Source organism: Panthera pardus, unplaced genomic scaffold, assembly GCF_024362965.1.
Source record: "Panthera pardus isolate Hobbes unplaced genomic scaffold, ASM2436296v1 HiC_scaffold_8, whole genome shotgun sequence".
NCBI lineage: Eukaryota > Metazoa > Chordata > Mammalia > Carnivora > Felidae > Panthera > Panthera pardus.
In genome coordinates, this window is record NW_026527013.1 from 97712938 (window position 1) to 97731783 (window position 18846).

Sequence of the window (18846 nt, forward strand, 5' to 3'; positions counted from 1 at the left end):
ATACTCTTTATAAAAAGCCTGGTGATATTAATAGCCTTTCTCTCAGGATACTAATAGATAGCATTTACTGAGTGGTTACCATATGTCAGGTACATGACATTTATTATCTAATGAAATCTTCTCAACGGTCCTATAAATTAAATCTTGTTACTGTTCTCATTTAAGCAATGAAGAAACTGAGTTATGGAGAAAATACATAACTTGCCCAAAGTCAGTAGCTAGTTAGTAATGAAGTCAGAACGTGAACTTTGGCAATCTAACCAGAGTCCATTTTCTTAACAGTGTTTTACTGTGATCCTTCTGATAGATTTAGATAAATAAACCTTCTCAAGAATATGAGTCTTGTTATTACTTTTTCCTGAAAAAGTAACACCAATTGCCAAATGCCAAATATAGAGAGCACTTGTCAGTATTTATTTTTAAGTCTCTGAAAAAGCTATATTCTTAAAAAAATTTTTTAAGTAAAATCATTACGTTTTGTCTTTTGAAATGGATGTCTTCAATGGAAACTTAAACAATTGTTTGGGGCACCTGGGTGGCTCAGTCATTTGGGTGTCTGATTCTTGATTTCGGTTCAGGTAACGATCCCAGAGTCATAAGATCAAGCCCCATGTCAGGTTCCTTGCTGAGCATGAAGCCTGCTTGGGATTCTCTCTCTCTCTTTCTCTCTCTCCCCCCACCCCAACTCCTCTCCACTTTTCACACGGTCTGTCTCTCTAAAAAAACAAAACACACAAAAAAACAGTTGCCTAAGCACACCATTATTGGTATCTGATTCTATACGTTCTCTGTACTTTTCATTGTCTTTGAGCTTCTTTACCATTTTTATAAGTTGTAGATAACTAATAGCTAGTACAAATGATTGCTGTCCAAAATCATGCATATGAATTTCATCTGGAATAAATGCAACTGATTTCTCTCTACCTCCTGGGTAGAGAATAAAACTGGAATGAGCCAGTTTTGCAACTATTTGTGAATTAATTTTAGCATACTTAATCTTAATATATGTGTGATTCTGTAAATCTCATTTGCATCAATTGTAACATCTATGACTTCCTCATTAGTTAATGAATGAAATAAGATCTTGGGCAGGTGTCCAATTTACTTTTGTATGAGAGTCATGATTATATCCTCTTTTAAAATCTCAAACTTTCTGTGGCACCTGGGTGGCTCAGTCAGTTAAGCATCCAACTACAGCTCAGGTCATGATCTCACAGTTTGTGAGTTCGAGCCCAAATCAGGCTCTGTGCTGACAGCTCAGAGCCTGGAGCCTGCTTCAGATTCTGTGTCTCATTCTCTCTCTGCCCCTCTGCCACTCATGCTCAGTCTCTCTCTGTCTCTCAAAAATAAATAAATGTTAAAAAAATTTTAAAAATAAAATCTTAAACTTCCTTTTCTTATTTTATTCCAATCAGTCTCCATATTCTATACATTTTACCTCAAATGTATTTTAAGCCTCTCTTTCTGTTCCTTTTGCCTGATCTAGACCCTCATCTCATCAGTGCACTCTAGCAGCAGTAGAAGTGATATATAAATGTTTGCTGGATGAATGCATGAACACCCAGGTTTGGGATTAGGATCTTAATATTATTGTGGATGATAAGAACAGCTGGAGTGGAAATAGCAAGAGATACCAACACTCTAGAAAGGCTGTTTTTTCAAAAATGTTTCTGAAGTATGGTTTTGTTGATACTCTTTTTTCTGATAAGGCATTTTAGTGCAATATGCACAATAATATAATTGTTCTTGCACTCAAAATTCAACCAGCTTTCTGGTGGCTTGATGCCTGGTTCTATTTCTTCTTCCATCTCTTCCATTTCTTTGAGCATGGCTAGGTAACACCAAATAGTTGTTCATCACCTAGAGCTTATACCATTGGGATATTCAAATTAACAATAATCCATTCAGTTGTTTCTTATATCTTAGGCTCAATAATAAGTTGGGTTTGACTGGTGGTAGTAGGAGATGGAAAAGGGGGCATCTTCAACATGCAAAATATCCTTTGTTATTCAGAGTATAAAATAGGTGATGGGAATGAAGGAGTGCACTTATCATGATGAGCACCAGGTGTTTATGGAACTGTTGAAACATAGTATGAGACACATGAAACGAATATTACACTGCATATTAACTAACTGGAATTTATTTTTTTATAATTTTTTTAATGTTTATTTTTGAGAGAGAGGGACAGGGTGTGAGCAGGAGGAAGGGCAGAGAGAGAGAGACACGCACAGAATCCGAAGTAGGCTCCAGGCTCTGAGTGTCAGTACGGAGCCCAACGTGGGGCCTGAACCCATGAACCATGAGATCACGACCTGAGCCAAAGTCGTACACTTAACCGACTGAGCCACTCAGGCGCCCTGAGAAGTATTCTTTAGAGGAAGAGGAGCTTAAGGAATTTTTTAAAGCTTTTATGCAAATTCCAGTTACTTAGTGGCACCTGGGTGGCTCAGTCCATTAAGCGTCAGACTTTAGCTCAGGTCATGATCTCACAGTTCATAAGTTGAGCCCCAAGTCAAGCTGTACAGATAGCTTGGGCCTGAAGCCTGCTTTGGATTCTGTGTCTCCCTCTTTCTCTACCCCTTCCCTGCTCATGCTCTGTATCTCTCTGTCTCTCTCTCTCTCAAAAGTATTAAACATTAAAAAAAAATTTTTTTTAATGTTTTTTCCATCGAAGAGGCAAAAATGGTGTTTTCAGACTATTTCTGAAAATCTTTCCACAAATAAAGTAACTACTTTGGGGTATAGTAATTATGTCACAATTCATGGGTTACAAATTGTGCTTTTGAAGTCTTTCTCTTGAAGAACTGTTTAAGAACATGGCTTCTGGATCTGGTAAAGAATACTTTTTGTATTATAACTACCAAAGAAGCAGAACTGCCTGCTAATTGGACTATGGTAAGATTGATATATTACAGTAATGAACAATAACAAAATTGAGGAGAGTAAACTTCTCCATTGCACTATAATACATAACTCTTTCAAAGAATTGTAACAAAACTTTTCTACAGTTAAGATCCTATCACAGACAATGAAAGCATTAACAAATCTCTTGAGGCTGTCAATTTGTTTGGTGCAATGTACAGTCTCAGAAAATTTTATATGGATAATATTTTATCTGTACAAAATTATCCTTTCACTTGACAGTTCTTCCCAGGAATTTTTTTATAATAGTGACAAGCTAATTCAGAAATATAAATTATATCAGGGCAACCTAAAATATTTCTGGCATCTCTGTTTTTATAAGGTAAATATATAAATCATTGTGATTTTCCAGGGGCTCCTTGAGAAATCTCAAAGATAATTTTAATTTTAATTTAAAAAGACATCTAGTGGTTATTTTGGGAGCACATACACTAAAATGGGAATGATATAGAGAAGATTAGCATGGCTTCTGTGCAAGGAGGACATGTGAATTTTTAAAGCATTCAATATTTATTCAGCAAATGGTGCTGGGAAAAGTAAACATTCACATGCAAAGAATGAAGATGAACTCTAACATTATACTATCTACAAGAGGTTGGCTTAAAGTGAACCCAAACTCTTAAAAGAAAATATATGAGAAAAGCTTCATGACATTGGATTTGGCAATGGCTTCTTGGATATGACCTCAAAAGCACGGACAACAAAAGAAAAAATAAATAAATTGGACTATATCAAAATTAAAAACTTTTGTGCTTCAAAACACGCTATCAACAGAAACCCATGAAATGGGAGAAAATATTTGCAAATCATATATCTCATTAGGGTTTAATACACAGAAATATATAAAGATTCCTACTATTCAACAAAAAAATAAACAACCAGATTTTAAAATGGGCCAAGAGAGGCGCCTGGGTGGCTCAGTTGGTTAGGCATCCAACTCTTGATCTCAGCTCATGCTTTAATCTCAGAGTTGTTGAGTTCAAGCCCCACATTAGATTCCACACTAGGTGTGAAGCCTATTTAAAAAAATTTTTAAATAAATAAATAAATAATTACAGCGAAATTGAATTAACAATTCTCTAAAGAAAATATACAGATGGCCAATAAGCACAAGAAAAAAATGTTCAAATCACTAATCAATAGAGAAAAATGAAAATTAAACCCACAATGAAATATCATCTCACAACCATTGGGACAACTGTTTTCAAAAAACACAAAGTAACAAGTGTTGTCAAGGATGTGGAGAAAATGGAACACTTGACATTTCTGGTATAAATATAAAATGGTGCAGCCACTATGAAGACTGGTATGGTGGCTCCTAAAAAAAAAAATTAAACATAGAATTACCGTATGATTCAGCAATTCTACTTCTCAGTATATACCCCAAAGATTTCAAAGCAACTTCTCGAAAAAGTATTTGTACACCCATGTTCATAGCAGCATTATCCACAATAGCTGAATAATGAAAGCAATCCATGAGTCCATTGCAGGATGAAGGGGATAAAAACAAAACATGAAATTTACATGTAGTGGAACGTTATCCAACGTTAAAAAGCAAGAAAATTCTGGGGCATCTGGGTGGCTCAGTCAGCTGAGTATCTGAGTTCAGCTCAGGTCATGATCTCATGGTTCATGAGTTCAATCCCCATGTCAGGCTCTCTGCTGTCAGCTCAGAGCCCACTTTGGATCCTCTGTCTCCCTCTCTCTGCCCCTCCTCTGCTTGCACTCTCTCAAAAATAAATAAAGCATTTTTTAAAAAGCAAGAAAATTCTGATACGTGCTACACATGGATGAAGCTTAAAGACATTTTAAGTGAAATAAACCAGTCACAGTATGACAACTACTCAACGATTCCACTCACATGAGCTATTTAGAGTGGTGAAATTCATGGAGACAGAGAGCAGAATTGTGGTTGCCAGGAGCTGCAGGGGAGGGAGGAACAGGGAGATATTGTTTAATGGGTATGAGGTTTCAAGTGGGGAAGATGAAACAGTTCTGGATGGTGGTGATAGTTGCACAACGTGAAAGTACTTATTGTGCTTCATGCTACAGAACCGTCCACTTAAAAATGGTTATGATGGTGACTTTTATGTTATACATATTTTACCACAATTTAAAAAATGAAAAAGACATCCTAAACATTTATTTTCCTGAATTTAGGATCTGATCTTGAGGAAACAAAATAAAGAATTGTAAGAAAAAATTTGGTCATGGGCTCCTGGATGGCCCAGTCGTTAAGCATCTGACTTGGGCTCAGGTCATGATCTCAGGGTCTGTGAATTTGAGTCCCACATGGGGTGAGCACGAGCCCTGCTTCAGGTGAACATGAGCCCCAGGTAAGCCCCGCTTCTCTCTCTCTCTCTCTCTCTCTGCCCCTTGCTCAATTTCACCCCCCCCCCCAAAAAAAAAAAGAACAAAAAGATTTGGTCATTTGTTTGAGACAGGAGCACAGTTACCTATGGACAATGACAAGTTATAGCTTAACTATACATAAATAAAAGTTCCAACAATATACAATAAAAACAGAAGAAGGCAACAAACTTGTAAGGAACTGAATTTTAGCTGTTCTGAAAAGATGTACTTTTTTTGAAGTCATCAAGCATATAATAAAGTCAGCACAAATGACAGGAAATTATTCTGATGATACATGGAATTTCTGCTACATTTTCAGATTACACTGAAGATAAAGAAAAATCTTTTATTACACTTGTTAAAAGCAGACTAAATATTTCAAGATCAATTTATATTTTCATAGGGAGAAAATAAAATTCTAATATTACATTAATTTAGTCTTGGGTAAAGAATATTAACATATCTTATTAAAAAACACATCAAAATTAAGCAAATTTTGCCAAAATCTTAATATATTTTGTCTGTTTTCCTTCAGACTCAGATATAAAGTATGGCAAATAAAATTCATTTTCCTCAAACCTCCTATAACTTGCTATACACACTCAAGTTTTATCCTTTACAATGTTCTTTAATATTCTGGAACAAACTCAACGTTACAATAAATCTATTCTGTTTTTCCTCAAAAAACATGCTAGGCTACCTGTCCTGATTGTCAAGGGTTGTATTTCTTTCCTTTTTTTTTTTTTCATTTTGTATGATTTCATTTTTTCTTAGTTTTTTGAGGTTTGTTATATGACCCATAGTATGGTCTATTAGGAGAATGATTCATGTTCATTTGAATGATTATTATATATCTTTCTTTATCCTGGGTAGTATTTCCTTGGTTTGAGGTTTCCATTATATGGTATTCATATACCACACTAAGTTTGTGGGGGGTTTTATTGTCTACATAGTATATCTTTCAAGTCATTTTAACCTACCTGTTGCAGGGAGGTAAGAAATTGCAAAAGAGCATGAGGAAACCTGGGGGTTGATGTAGTAATTCAACATGTTGCTTGGCAGTGATATCATGAGAGTTACAGATCTATTAAAACTCATCAAATTGTATACTTGAATTGAATGCAGTATTTGGTACAAAAATTATACCTCAACAAAGTTGATTAAAGGCAGAATATACTAACAAAAAATATCTAGGAACTCTCTAAGTATTTGGAAATTACACGTCTAAATAAACCATGGGTCAAAGAAGAAATCACAATAAAAATCTAAAATATTTTGAGCTGAATAATAATGAAAAGACCTCATATTAAAATATTCAAGATGCAACTAGAGCAATGTTTAGAGGGGAATCTATAATTTTAAATGTTTATATTAGACATGCAGAAATATTGAACAACATTGACTTAAGTTTCTACCTCAGAAGCCTTAAAACAAGAATTAAATCCAAAGTAAGTCAAACAAAAGAAACAATAAAGAGGAGATCAGAAATCAATGAAATTGAAAATGACCAACAATAGAGAAAAGTAACAAAGCAAAAAGTTTGTTCTTTGAAAATATTCATACAATTGATAAATCCCTGGATAGGAAACATGCTGTTTTTTTCCTTCTGGGATATGAGCAAACTTGTCAAGGAAAATTGGATATCTCAGTGTTCTAGATATTATATTTTACTCTGAATATTACCACGACAACTATGAGCATTAGTCTTTGTTAGCAACTTTGGGTAAGATTTTGAAGGATGCAAAAGTGTTTACTGTGTAAGCAGTGAAGGTAAGTATATCCTCAGTATCCATGCAAAGACATGAAATGATGAACAAGCAGGTTATGTTCACAGTTTATGAAAAATTATCCAGGGCTGGGAAATAAAGCCAAGAAAGTACAGATATATTTTCAATGTCATATTGGATCACTATTAAATTTTTAAAAATAAATATTATGTAATTCTTCAAGAAAATTAAACTAGCACTTTTACTTGTATTTTATTGTCCTTTTTGCTGTTTGATTAGAGCCTAGACACCATGAAATTCATGTTATCTTATAGATTTCTGTGTGAAAGAAGTTAACTTCCAAAGTTGTGTTGCATTTTTTTTGTTTCTTACTGTGACGTAACCAGTTTTATATCTAACCCAGCAATTTTATACTAACATTACTTTACTCAAGTGCCAATAAATAGTTTTTCAAAATGTTTTTTGAATTAGGTTTAGCATTTTAATTGTTAATGTTAGAAGACAATTCTCCGTGGGTCTCTCACATATCTGTGTGTCTTATGGGTAGAGGTACTAACTGCCTTTGTTCTGAATTATCATTCCAAAAATGATAATTCAGCCATAGCCTTGGATGATACATTTACTTGCTTCTAGGATGAAGTGCAGTTTTGCTTACAGCCTTGGAAGGTAGAGATAGACCCCCCTCCTGAGCTGGGGGTCACTCATGCTTAGTGTGTATACCTAAGCTCAGAGTTCCTCTTCTAGAATGCAACCCACTACATGTGGAAGTGGCACCTGGCCATCTTCATATCACTATGTAGAAATTAGGGTTTGAAGAACCGGCACCAAAAATGCTTATGCTCATACTGCTTGCTGTGCCGTAAGTAATAAATGTCTTTTTGCTTCTGTCCCAGGCAACTTGTGTCTTCTTCCAGCATCCACGAATCCACTGCAAGTAACTTTTTTGCCTGCAAATAGTGTAAACTCTCAGATCCTTCACAGTACTTTTTTTTTTGGAAAGAAAGAGAGTGTGTGCATGCACAAATGGGGAGGGGCAGAGAGAGAGAGAGAGAGAGAGGAGAAAGAATCACACACAGGTTCCATGCTGCCAGCACAGAGCCCCATACGGGGCTAGATCTCACAAACTGTGAGTTCAGGACCTGAGCTAAAATTAAGAGTCGGACTCTTAACCAACTGAGCCACCCAGGTGGCCCAGACCCTTCACAATTCCTGACAATTTAATATTTTGAAAATGGACAAAATGGGTGCCTGGCGGGCTCAGTTGGCAGAGCATGTGACTTTTGATCTTGAGGTCATGTTGGGTATGGAGATTACTTTTTTAAAAATATAAATAAATAAACAGTTGGACAAAATATTTGACTTGTGTTCACTTTATATTTGTATGAGAACTATATTTCAATTCTGTGTTATACTGTACTTTAACATGTTGATAGGTCATCCACTGAGATACCCAAGTGGATTTATCTGCTGGATTCAATAGAATGGCATTGTCCAGGAAGTGAATTCAATGAGCCACTAAGCCAAGCCATGTTTTTTCTTGGCTCCCCAGGGTTTCCCAATCAACTGTGGAAACTTATCTTTGCTGACTCACAGTTTCTACTTTTTTCTTTCCTTTCCTTTTTTTCCCCCATTCTGAGTTTTGCTTTATTTTTGGTGTTTGGTCAAGTCTGTTGGTTGCTTTCTATAACCAAGAGCAGGGACGAATGATATAGTAGGCTATCTTGACTGTGCAGTCAGTTGAGCACCTTGTGTTTACGTGAACTTGGTTTGTGTGTGGCCAATAAATGTCTCCTAATTGATTGCAAAAACGACTGGTAGTCTGTTTGTATGGTCTTGCCATTTAGTAATCTTCAAGGGGTGATGGAGATCTGTTCCTTGTCAGGTAAGAGACAATAGAGAATCTAGCTTGTTTTTCTGTTTGACTATTTGTGAACTCATATCAATTAAGAAAATATTTTTCTGTTCATTGGAGAGGAGAATAGCCCTTTGATATCTGAACTCTGGAATTTTTGTGTTGTGTTTACTTTTACTTGAGATTATAGACTCAAAGCTGCAAGCTCTCTCTGTGTTTTTGTGATTGAGGAAAGTCTTCAGCTTTTTTGGGGTGATTTTAAATATTTTCTTATTCCAGAGGATATTAATAAATTAGATTGTAAAGTCTTACAAAAGAAAAGAGCTCTATGCTGATTGGTTTATACAAGTTAATAAGTTACAATAATATAATATGTTCCCAGAATTTCTAGAAATTAAAGAAACTAAATTTTAATATTTTATACATACTAGTCTTTAAAAAAAACCTTTCTAGAGGACTTAGTTCAGAGGCACTTTTACATAAGAATCTACATCCACATTATCAAAGTGAAATCTTGGACAAATTAAACTAGATTCATAAAATTGGGTTTCTCCACTTTGGCACTGTTGACATTTTGGGCCAGAAAATAACAATTTCAAAGCTTAAGCTCTTTCCAAAGACATCTCTCATTACATTTTCATTGAAAAACAGCTTTATTTATTTTCTTAATCCTAAAAAATTTGTGGAAACAAAGATAACTTACTGGATTCATGGAACTAATGTAGGAAATCTTAAATATTTAAATGATTAAAAATTAAACTCATCTTGTACTAACTAAAATATTTTGCTAAATATTTTTACATGTTGATAAAATTAGTAAGAAGACAATGTTGATTTTAAGCTACAATTGTTCTGATTTGTCCAAAGAATTGTCTATTTAAGAAGAATATCATTTCCTGATTTTTCAAATATAAATAAATCTCCATATTAAAAATATCAAAAAATTTAAAGACTGGAGTTTTGCCAAAACATTTCAGTGTTGAATTTTTCTTTCTAGCTCTGAACCATGTCTATTACTTGAATTCACAGTTAACTTTTTTTCTGAGTTTCACTCTTGGCAAGGGAAAACATACAGAAGAAGCACAATTTAGTATCTCCCCTGCTCTTCCCTTTTTTTGGAAAGACTTCACTTTATAGCTGCACTATATAGTCCTAGTATTTGCGCATAATGACAGAGCATGTGCATGAACAGATTCATTTCCAAATTTCCAAAGGGGAAAAAAAAGTAAAAGAAAGGAGGGGGGGGTGGGGTTAGAAGCAAGGGGAAGCCAGCTTAAGACAGTTATAAAATTTCACTGTAAAAGTCTAATTACCTAAACTCTACAAGGAAAGGAGGATTAGATGACAGAAACCCTATTTTTACATGTATACACACCAGAGAAAAAGCATTACAGCTTATTGAAACAATAGCTAGGGTCTTTAATGATTCAGTCAAACCATATGACTAAAAAGTTGGAACCCACTCAACACCAAAGTAGGAAAATCTGAGAAGGTTATCTCTTATGAGAAAAAGTGATCTGTCATTTAGACAAACAAGTCAGAGAATGTCTTCCCAAGGTTTTCTTCCTACTTGTTCTAAATGGTCCCTTAAATGATTTATCCGGTTCATGTCAGAAATACCCCAAAGTGATCACAAAACTTCTAAATTCTCCTTGGTGACATTAGGCCAGTTAAAGAAATATGCACCTGCATGAAAGTGTGAAGGTGGCACAGGTATTGTCCAGGGTGTCAAAGAAGACCCTGGAATTCCTGCAGCACCTGTAGGAATCTGGCTGATGAGCTAGTCTCACAGCTTTGAGACTTCTAGCTCCAAGCAAAAGAAACTAAATTAAGTAATTATCAAAGAACCCAAGGCGAGACAGAAGAAAGGTCTTACTAGGTTTGGATAGGTGGCCCATGGCAAAACTTATCCAGTAAGGATGCTGGTCTGATGGGACCCTCTGAACCTATCAGCCTTAGAGGATGCGTTGAAAGACAGACTATTGAAGTTATGTTCATCCCTTCCCCTCCAGACTTTCTCTCATGGACTCATGAAAAAAAGTGACAAGGACAAAAAAAGAACCAAGACATTGTTTTATTGATAACAAACAAGCTTTCCCTTCAAATATAAGAGTTTTCAAAGCTGACCGGATAACCGAAGTGTTCCTGAGAGGAATCCTCATTTCCAGGACACAAAAACTGTTTTAGAGAGGACTTCACGTAAATCTGATGATCTTGAGCACCAATGCAGGACCTACCTCACTGCTGTGGTGGGAGAGACCCCTGAGCATGAAGTTCAAACCTCAAGGGTACATGTAGTTTCAGAGCTGAGGACCTTGGCCAGTGTCCGCCAGGGGCTCTCCATCAGATCTTTTCCTGGTCTCCAGGATTGTCAATGTCAATCCTCCAAAAGAACATCAGAAAAGACTGTTGATCAAGCAAAACTAAGTTTATTAGACTTAGTGTGATAAGGGAGAGTATCACTTTCAAAGAAAGTCCCATCTCAGAAGGGAGATTTCAAGAAACAGTATTTGTAGGGCTTAGGTGACTAGGTTTATAAGGTTTAGAGCCAATCTTTCATGGCAAGTAACTGACCGTGATAGTTTTGACACAATAATTTGTGATGGATGGACACAGCAAGGTGTTTTAATGAGTAAACCATTAAAGGATAAACAAGCTGTTTGCTCAAGCCAGCTACCTACTGTCCTAAAAGGAGAGCCGTTTATCCGAATGAACCAAGTATTTGCTGGGACAAAATTAGTTCGCCGAAATTCTTGGACAAAGAGTAAACTTTACTGATTTATCAACTTCTCTCCCTGGACCAGACTTCTCTGGAACAAACAGTGTGTCGTGATGGCACAGGGAGTCTGAGGTCTCAGAACCTTTCTATTCTGTGACTTCTGCTACAGCTTGCCAAGGGGTATACCTGCAAGGCATCTTTGTCTTAAGATGATGTCCCACATAAAAATCAGTTAATATTTTTCAGAGGAATAATTTTCTTCTGTCTCCTTATAATATACCCTTTCTTCAGAATGGTATTATCTTTCATTTATCTAGTAATAGTTCTGTTCCCATTTTCTGGCAAGGAAGATACTGGTTGTTAATACATTAAAGTGGAAAGAGGTTTCATCAGAGTATGGATCTCAGGTTCTTTCAGGCTTCCTGGGCACACTGGTCTCTCCTTCCTGAACTTGCTCCCATTTGCATCTAGCAAAAATTCACCAAACTTCTTCTGTTTTTTTCTTTTTTGAGAGAGAGAGAGAAAGAGAGAGAGAGTTTGTGAGTGGGTGGGGAGGTGCAGAGGGCCAGGGAGAGAGAGAATTTTAAGCAGACTCCACATGTAGCTTGGAGTCCATCACCAGGCTCAATCTCATGACTGTCAGATCATGACCTGAGCCGAAATCAAGAGTCGTATGCTTAACCAACTGAGCCATCCCAGGCGCCCTCAAAACATTCACCAAACTTCTTTTCTTAAAAAAAAAATTTTTTTAAAGGTTTATTTATTATTGAGAGACAGAGAGACGTAGCATGAGCAGGAGAGGGGCAGAGAGAGGAGGAGGCACAGAATCTGAAACAGGCTCCAGGATCCGAGCTGTCAGCACAGAGCCCGACGCGGGGCTCGAACTCACAAACCACGAGATCATGACCTGAGCTGAAGTCGGACGCTCAACTGACTGAGCCATCCAGGCGCCCCAAAATTCACCAAACTTCTAAGGCTAGTAACAATTTCTTCTAACTTTAATATTTTCAGGTTTAAATTTTTTTTTTTTATTTTTTTTATTTTTTAATATATGAAATTTACTATCAAATTGGTTTCCATACAACACCCAGTGCTCATCCCAAAAGGTGCCCACCTCAATACCCATCACCCACCCTGCCCTCCCTCCCACCCCCCATCAACCCTCAGTTTGTTCTCAGTTTTTAACAGTCTCTTATGCTTTGGCTCTCTCCCACTCTAACCTCTTTTTTTTTTTTTTTTTTCCTTCCCCTCCCCCATGGGTTTCTGTTATGTTTCTCAGGATCCACATAAGAGTGAAACCATATGGTATCTGTCTTTCTCTGTATGGCTTATTTCACTTAGCATCACACTCTCCAGTTCCATCCATGTTGCTACAAAAGGCCATATTTCATTTTTTCTCATTGCCACGTAGTATTCCATTGTGTATATAAACCACAATTTCTTTATCCATTCATCAGTTGATGGACATTTAGGCTCTTTCCATAATTTGGCTATTGTTGAGAGTGCCGCTATAAACATTGGGGTACAGGTGCCCCTATGCATCAATACTCCTGTATCCCTTGGATAAATTCCTAGCAGTGCTATTGCTGGGTCATAGGGTAGGTCTATTTTTAATTTTCTGAGGAACCTCCACACTGCTTTCCAGAGCGGCTGCACCAATTTGCATTCCCACCAACAGTGCAAGAGGGTTCCTGTTTCTCCACATCCTCTCCAGCATCTATAGTCTCCTGATTTCTTCATTTTGGCCACTCTGACTGGCGTGAGGTGGTATCTGAGTGTGGTTTTGATTTGTATTTCCCTGATAAGGAGCGACGTTGAACATCTTTTCATGTGCCTGTTGGCCATCCGGATGTCTTCTTTAGAGAAGTGTCTATTCATGTTTTCTGCCCATTTCTTCACTGGGTTATTTGTTTTTCGGGTGTGGAGTTTGATGAGCTCTTTATAGATTTTGGATACTAGCCCTTTGTCCGATGTGTCATTTGCAAATATCTTTTCCCATTCCGTTGGTTGCCTTTTAGTTTTGTTGGTTGTTTCCTTTGCTGTGCAGAAGCTTTTTATCTTCATAAGGTCCCAGTAATTCACTTTTGCTTTTAATTCCCTTGCCTTTGGGGATGTGCCGAGTAAGAGATTGCTACGGCTGAGGTCAGAGAGGTCTTTTCCTGCTTTCTCCTCTAAGGTTTTGATGGTTTCCTGTCTCACATTCAGGTCCTTTATCCATTTTGAGTTTATTTTTGTGAATGGTGTGAGAAAGTGGTCTAGTTTCAACCTTCTGCATGTTGCTGTCCAGTTCTCCCAGCACCATTTGTTAAAGAGACTGTCTTTTTTCCATTGGATGTTCTTTCCTGCTTTGTCAAAGATGAGTTGGCCATATGTTTGTGGGTCTAGTTCTGGGGTTTCTATTCTATTCCATTGGTCTATGTGTCTGTTTTTATGCCAATACCATGCTGTCTTGATGATGACAGCTTTGTAGTAGAGGCTAAAGTCTGGGATTGTGATGCCTCCTGCTTTGGTCTTCTTCTTCAAAATTACTTTGGCTATTCGGGGCCTTTTGTGGTTCCATATGAATTTTAGGATTGCTTGTTCTAGTTTCGAGAAGAATGCTGGTGCAATTTTGATTGGGATTGCATTGAATGTGTAGATAGCTTTGGGTAGTATTGACATTTTGACAATATTTATTCTTCCAATCCATGAGCAGGGAATGTCTTTCCATTTCTTTATATCTTCTTCAATTACCTGCATAAGCTTTCTATAGTTTTCAGCATACAGATCTTTTACATCTTTGGTTAGATTTATTCCTAGGTATTTTATGCTTCTTGGTGCAATTGTGAATGGGATCAGTTTCTTCATTTGTCTTTCTGTTGCTTCATTGTTAGTGTATAAGAATGCAACTGATTTCTGCACATTGATTTTGTATCCTGCAACTTTGCTGAATTCATGTATCAGTTCTAGCAGACTTTTGGTGGAGTCTATCGGATTTTCCATGTATAATATCATGTCATCTGCAAAAAGCGAAAGCTTGACTTCATCTTTGCCAATTTTGATGCCTTTGATTTCCTTTTGTTGTCTGATTGCTGATGCTAGAACTTCCAGCACTATATTAAACAACAGCGGTGACAGTGGGCATCCCTGTCGTGTTCCTGATCTCAGGGAAAAAGCTCTCAGTTTTTCCCCGTTGAGGATGATGTTAGCTGTGGGCTTTTCATAAATGGCCTTTATGATCTTTAAGTATGTTCCTTCTATCCCGACTTTCTCAAGGGTTTTTATTAAGAAAGGGTGCTGGATTTTGTCAAAGGCCTTTTCTGCATCGATTGACAGGATCATATGGTTCTTCTCTTTTTTTTTGTTAATGTGATGTATCACGTTGATCGATTTGCGAATGTTGAACCAGCCCTGCATCCCAGGAATGAATCCCACTTGATCATGGTGAATAATTCTTTTTATATGCTGTTGAATTCGATTTGCTAGTATCTTATTAAGAATTTTTGCATCCATATTCATCAGGGATATTGGCCTGTAGTTCTCTTTTTTTACTGGGTCTCTGTCTGGTTTAGGAATCAAAGTAATACTGGCTTCATAGAATGAGTCTGGAAGTTTTCCTTCCCTTTCTATTTCTTGGAATAGCTTGAGAAGGATAGGTATTATCTCTGCTTTAAATGTCTGGTAGAACTCCCCTGGGAAGCCATCTGGTCCTGGACTCTTATTTGTTGGGAGATTTTTGATAACCGATTCAATTTCTTCGCTGGTTATGGGTCTGTTCAAGCTTTCTATTTCCTCCTGATTGAGTTTTGGCAGAGTGTGGGTGTTTAGAAATTTGTCCATTTCTTCCAGGTTGTCCAATTTGCTGGCATATAATTTTTCATAGTATTCCCTGATAATTGTTTGTATCTCTGAGGGATTGGTTGTAATCATTCCATTTTCATTCATGATTTTATCTATTTGGGTCATCTCCCTTTTCTTTTTGAGAAGCCTGGCTAGAGGTTTGTCAATTTTGTTTATTTTTTCAAAAAACCAACTCTTGGTTTCGTTGATCTGCTCTACAGTTTTTTTAGATTCTATATTGTTTATTTCTGCTCTGATCTTTATTATTTCTCTTCTTCTGCTGGGTTTAGGCTGCCTTTGCTGTTCTGCTTCTATTTCCTTTAGGTGTGCTGTCAGATTTTGTATTTGGGATTTTTGTTGTTTCTTGAGATAGGCCTGGATTGCAATGTATTTTCCTCTCAGGACTGCCTTCGCTGCATCCCAAAGCGTTTGGATTGTTGTATTTTCATTTTCATTTGTTTCCATATATATTTTAATTTCTTCTCTAATTGCCTGGTTGACCCACTCATTCGTTAGTAGGGTGTTCTTTAACCTCCATGCTTTTGGAGGTTTTCCAGACTTTTTCCTGTGGTTGATTTCAAGCTTCATAGCATTGTGGTCTGAAAGTATGCATGGTATAATTTCAATTCTTGTAAACTTATGAAGGGCTGTTTTGTGACCCAGTATATGATCTATCTTGGAGAATGTTCCATGTGCACTCGAGAAGAAAGTATATTCTGTTGCTTTGGGATGCAGAGTTCTAAATATATCTGTCAAGTCCATCTGATCCAATGTATCATTCAGGGCCCTTGTTTCTTTATTGACTGTGTGTCTAGATGATCTATCCATTTCTGTAAGTGGGGTGTTAAAGTCCCCTGCAATGACCACATTCTTATCAATAAGGTTGCTTATGTTTATGAGTAATTGTTTTATATATCTGGGGGCTTGGGTATTTGGCGCATAGACATTTATAATAGTTAGCTCTTCCTGGTGGATAGACCCTGTGATTATTATATAATGCCCTTCTTCATCTCTTGTTACAGCCTTTAATTTAAAGTCTAGTTTGTCTGATATAAGTATGGCTACTCCAGCTTTCTTTTGGCTTCCAGGAGCATGATAAATAGTTCTCCATCCCCTCACTCTCAATCTAAAGGTGTCCTCAGATCTAAAATGAGTCTCTTGTAGACAGCAAATAGATGGGTCTTGTTTTTTTATCCATTCTGATACCCTATGTCTTTTAGTTGGCGCATTTAATCCATTTACATTCAGTGTTATTATAGAAAGATATGGGTTTAGAGTCATTGTGATGTCTGTATGTTTTATGCTTGTAGTGATGTCTCTGGTACTTTGTCTCACAGGATCCCCCTTAGGATCTCTTGTAGGGCTGGTTTCGTGGTGACAAATTCCTTCAGTTTTTGTTTGTTTGGGAAGACCTTTATCTCTCCTTCTATTCTAAATGACAGACTTGCTGGATAAAGGATTCTCGGCTGCATATTTTTTCTGTTTAGCACACTGTAGATATCGTGCCAAGCCTTTCTGGCCTGCCAAGTTTCAAAGGAGAGATCAGTCACGAGTCTTATAGGTCTCCCTTTATATGTGAGGGCACGTTTATCCCTTGCTGCTTTCAGAATTTTCTCTTTATCCTTGTATTTTGCCAGTTTCACTATGATATGTCGTGCAGAAGATCGATTCAAGTTACGTCTGAAGGGAGTTCTCTGTGCCTCTTGGATTTCAATGCCTTTTTCCTTCCCCAGTTCAGGGAAGTTCTCAGCTATAATTTGTTCAAGTACCCCTTCAGCACCCTTCCCTCTCTCTTCCTCCTCTGGGATACCAATTATGCGTATATTATTTTTTTTTAGTGTATCACTTAGTTCTCTAATTTTCCCCTCATACTCCTGGATTTTTTTATCTCTCTTTCTTTCAGCTTCCTCTTTCTCCATAACTTTATCTTCTAGTTCACCTATTCTCTCCTCTGCCTCTTCAAGCCGAGCCATCGTGGATTCCATTTTGTTTTGCAATTCGTTTAAAGCGTTTTTCAACTCCTCGTGACTGTTCCTTAGTCCCTCGATCTTTGTGGCAAGAGATTCTCTGCTGTCCTGTATACTGTTTTCAAGCCCAGCGATTAATTTTATGACTATTATTCTAAATTCACTTTCTGTTATATTATTTAAATCCTTTTTGATCAGTTCATTAGCTGTTGTTATTTCCTGGAGATTCTTCTGAGGGGAATTCTTCCGTTTGGTCATTTTGGAGAGTCCCTGGCGTGGTGAGGACCTGCAGTGCACTTCCCCTGTGCTGTGGTGTATAACTGGAGTTAGTGGGCGGGGCCGCAGTCCGACCCGATGTCTGCCCCCAGCCCACCGCTGGGGCCACAGTCAGACTGGTGTGTGCCTTCTCTTCCCCTCTCCTAGGGGCGGGATTCACTGTGGGGTGGCGTGTCCCGTCTGGGCTACTTGCACACTGCCAGGCTTGTGTTGCTGGGGATCTGGCGTATTAGCTGGGGTGGGTAGGCAAGGTGCACGGGGGCTGGAGGGGCAGGCTTAGCTCGCTTCTCCTTAGGTGATCCACTTCAGGAGGAGCCCTGTGGCAGCGGGAGGGAGTCAGATCCGCTGCCGGAGGTTTGGCTCCGCAGAAGCACAGAGTTGGGTGTTTGCGCGGAGCGAGCAAGTTCCCTGGCAGGAACTGGTTCCCTTTGGGATTTTGGCTGGGGGATGGGCGGGGGAGATGGCGCTGGCGCCTTTGTTCCCCGCCAAGCTGAGCTCTGCCGTCCGGGGGCTCAGCAGCTCTCCCTCCCTTTGTCCTCCAGCCTTCCCGCTTTCCGAGCAGAGCTGTTAACTTATGACCTCCCAGACGCTAAGTCGCGCTTGCTGTCGGAACACAGTCTGTCCGGCCCCTCCGCTTTTGCCAGCCAGACTCGGGGGCTCTGCTTGGCCGGCGAGCCGCCCCTCCGCCCCGGCTCCCTCCCGCCAGTCCGTGGAGCGCGCACCGCCTCGCCGCCCTTCCTACCCTCTTCCGTGGGCCTCTCATCGGCGCTTGGCTCCGGAGACTCCCTTCTGCTAATCCTCTGGCGGTTTTCTGGGTTCTTTAGGCAGGTGTAGGTGGAATCTAAGTGATCAGCAGGACGCGCTGTGAGCCCCGCGTCCTCCTACGCCGCCATCTTCCGGAACCCCCTCCTAAATTTTTTTTTTTAATGTTTATTTTTGAGAGAGAGATAGAGACAGAGGGTGAGTGGGGGAGGGGCACAGAGAGAGGGAGAGACAGAATCTTAAGCCGTCCCTAGACTCTGAGCTGTCAGTACAGACCCTGAGGTGAAGCTCAAATTCATGAACTATGATATCATGACCTGAGCAGAAGTCAGATGCTTAACTGACTGAGCCACCCAGGTGCCCCTATTTTGCAGTTATTTACATAAAAAATTTAGGCTAAGAAAAATTAGCAGCTTGCCCTTATGACTCTTTTGTAAAGCAAACAGT

General features: G+C 38.4%; 1 non-coding gene across 1 annotated transcript; it reads left to right on the top strand.

Moving 5' to 3' along the window:
• The first annotated feature begins 3332 nt into the window (after nt 1-3332).
• LOC128775741 (U6 spliceosomal RNA) lies at nt 3333-3439 on the top strand. Its single transcript, XR_008420721.1, has one exon. It is a non-coding gene; the product is annotated as a U6 spliceosomal RNA (small nuclear RNA).
• Nucleotides 3440-18846: the final 15407 nt, after the last annotated feature.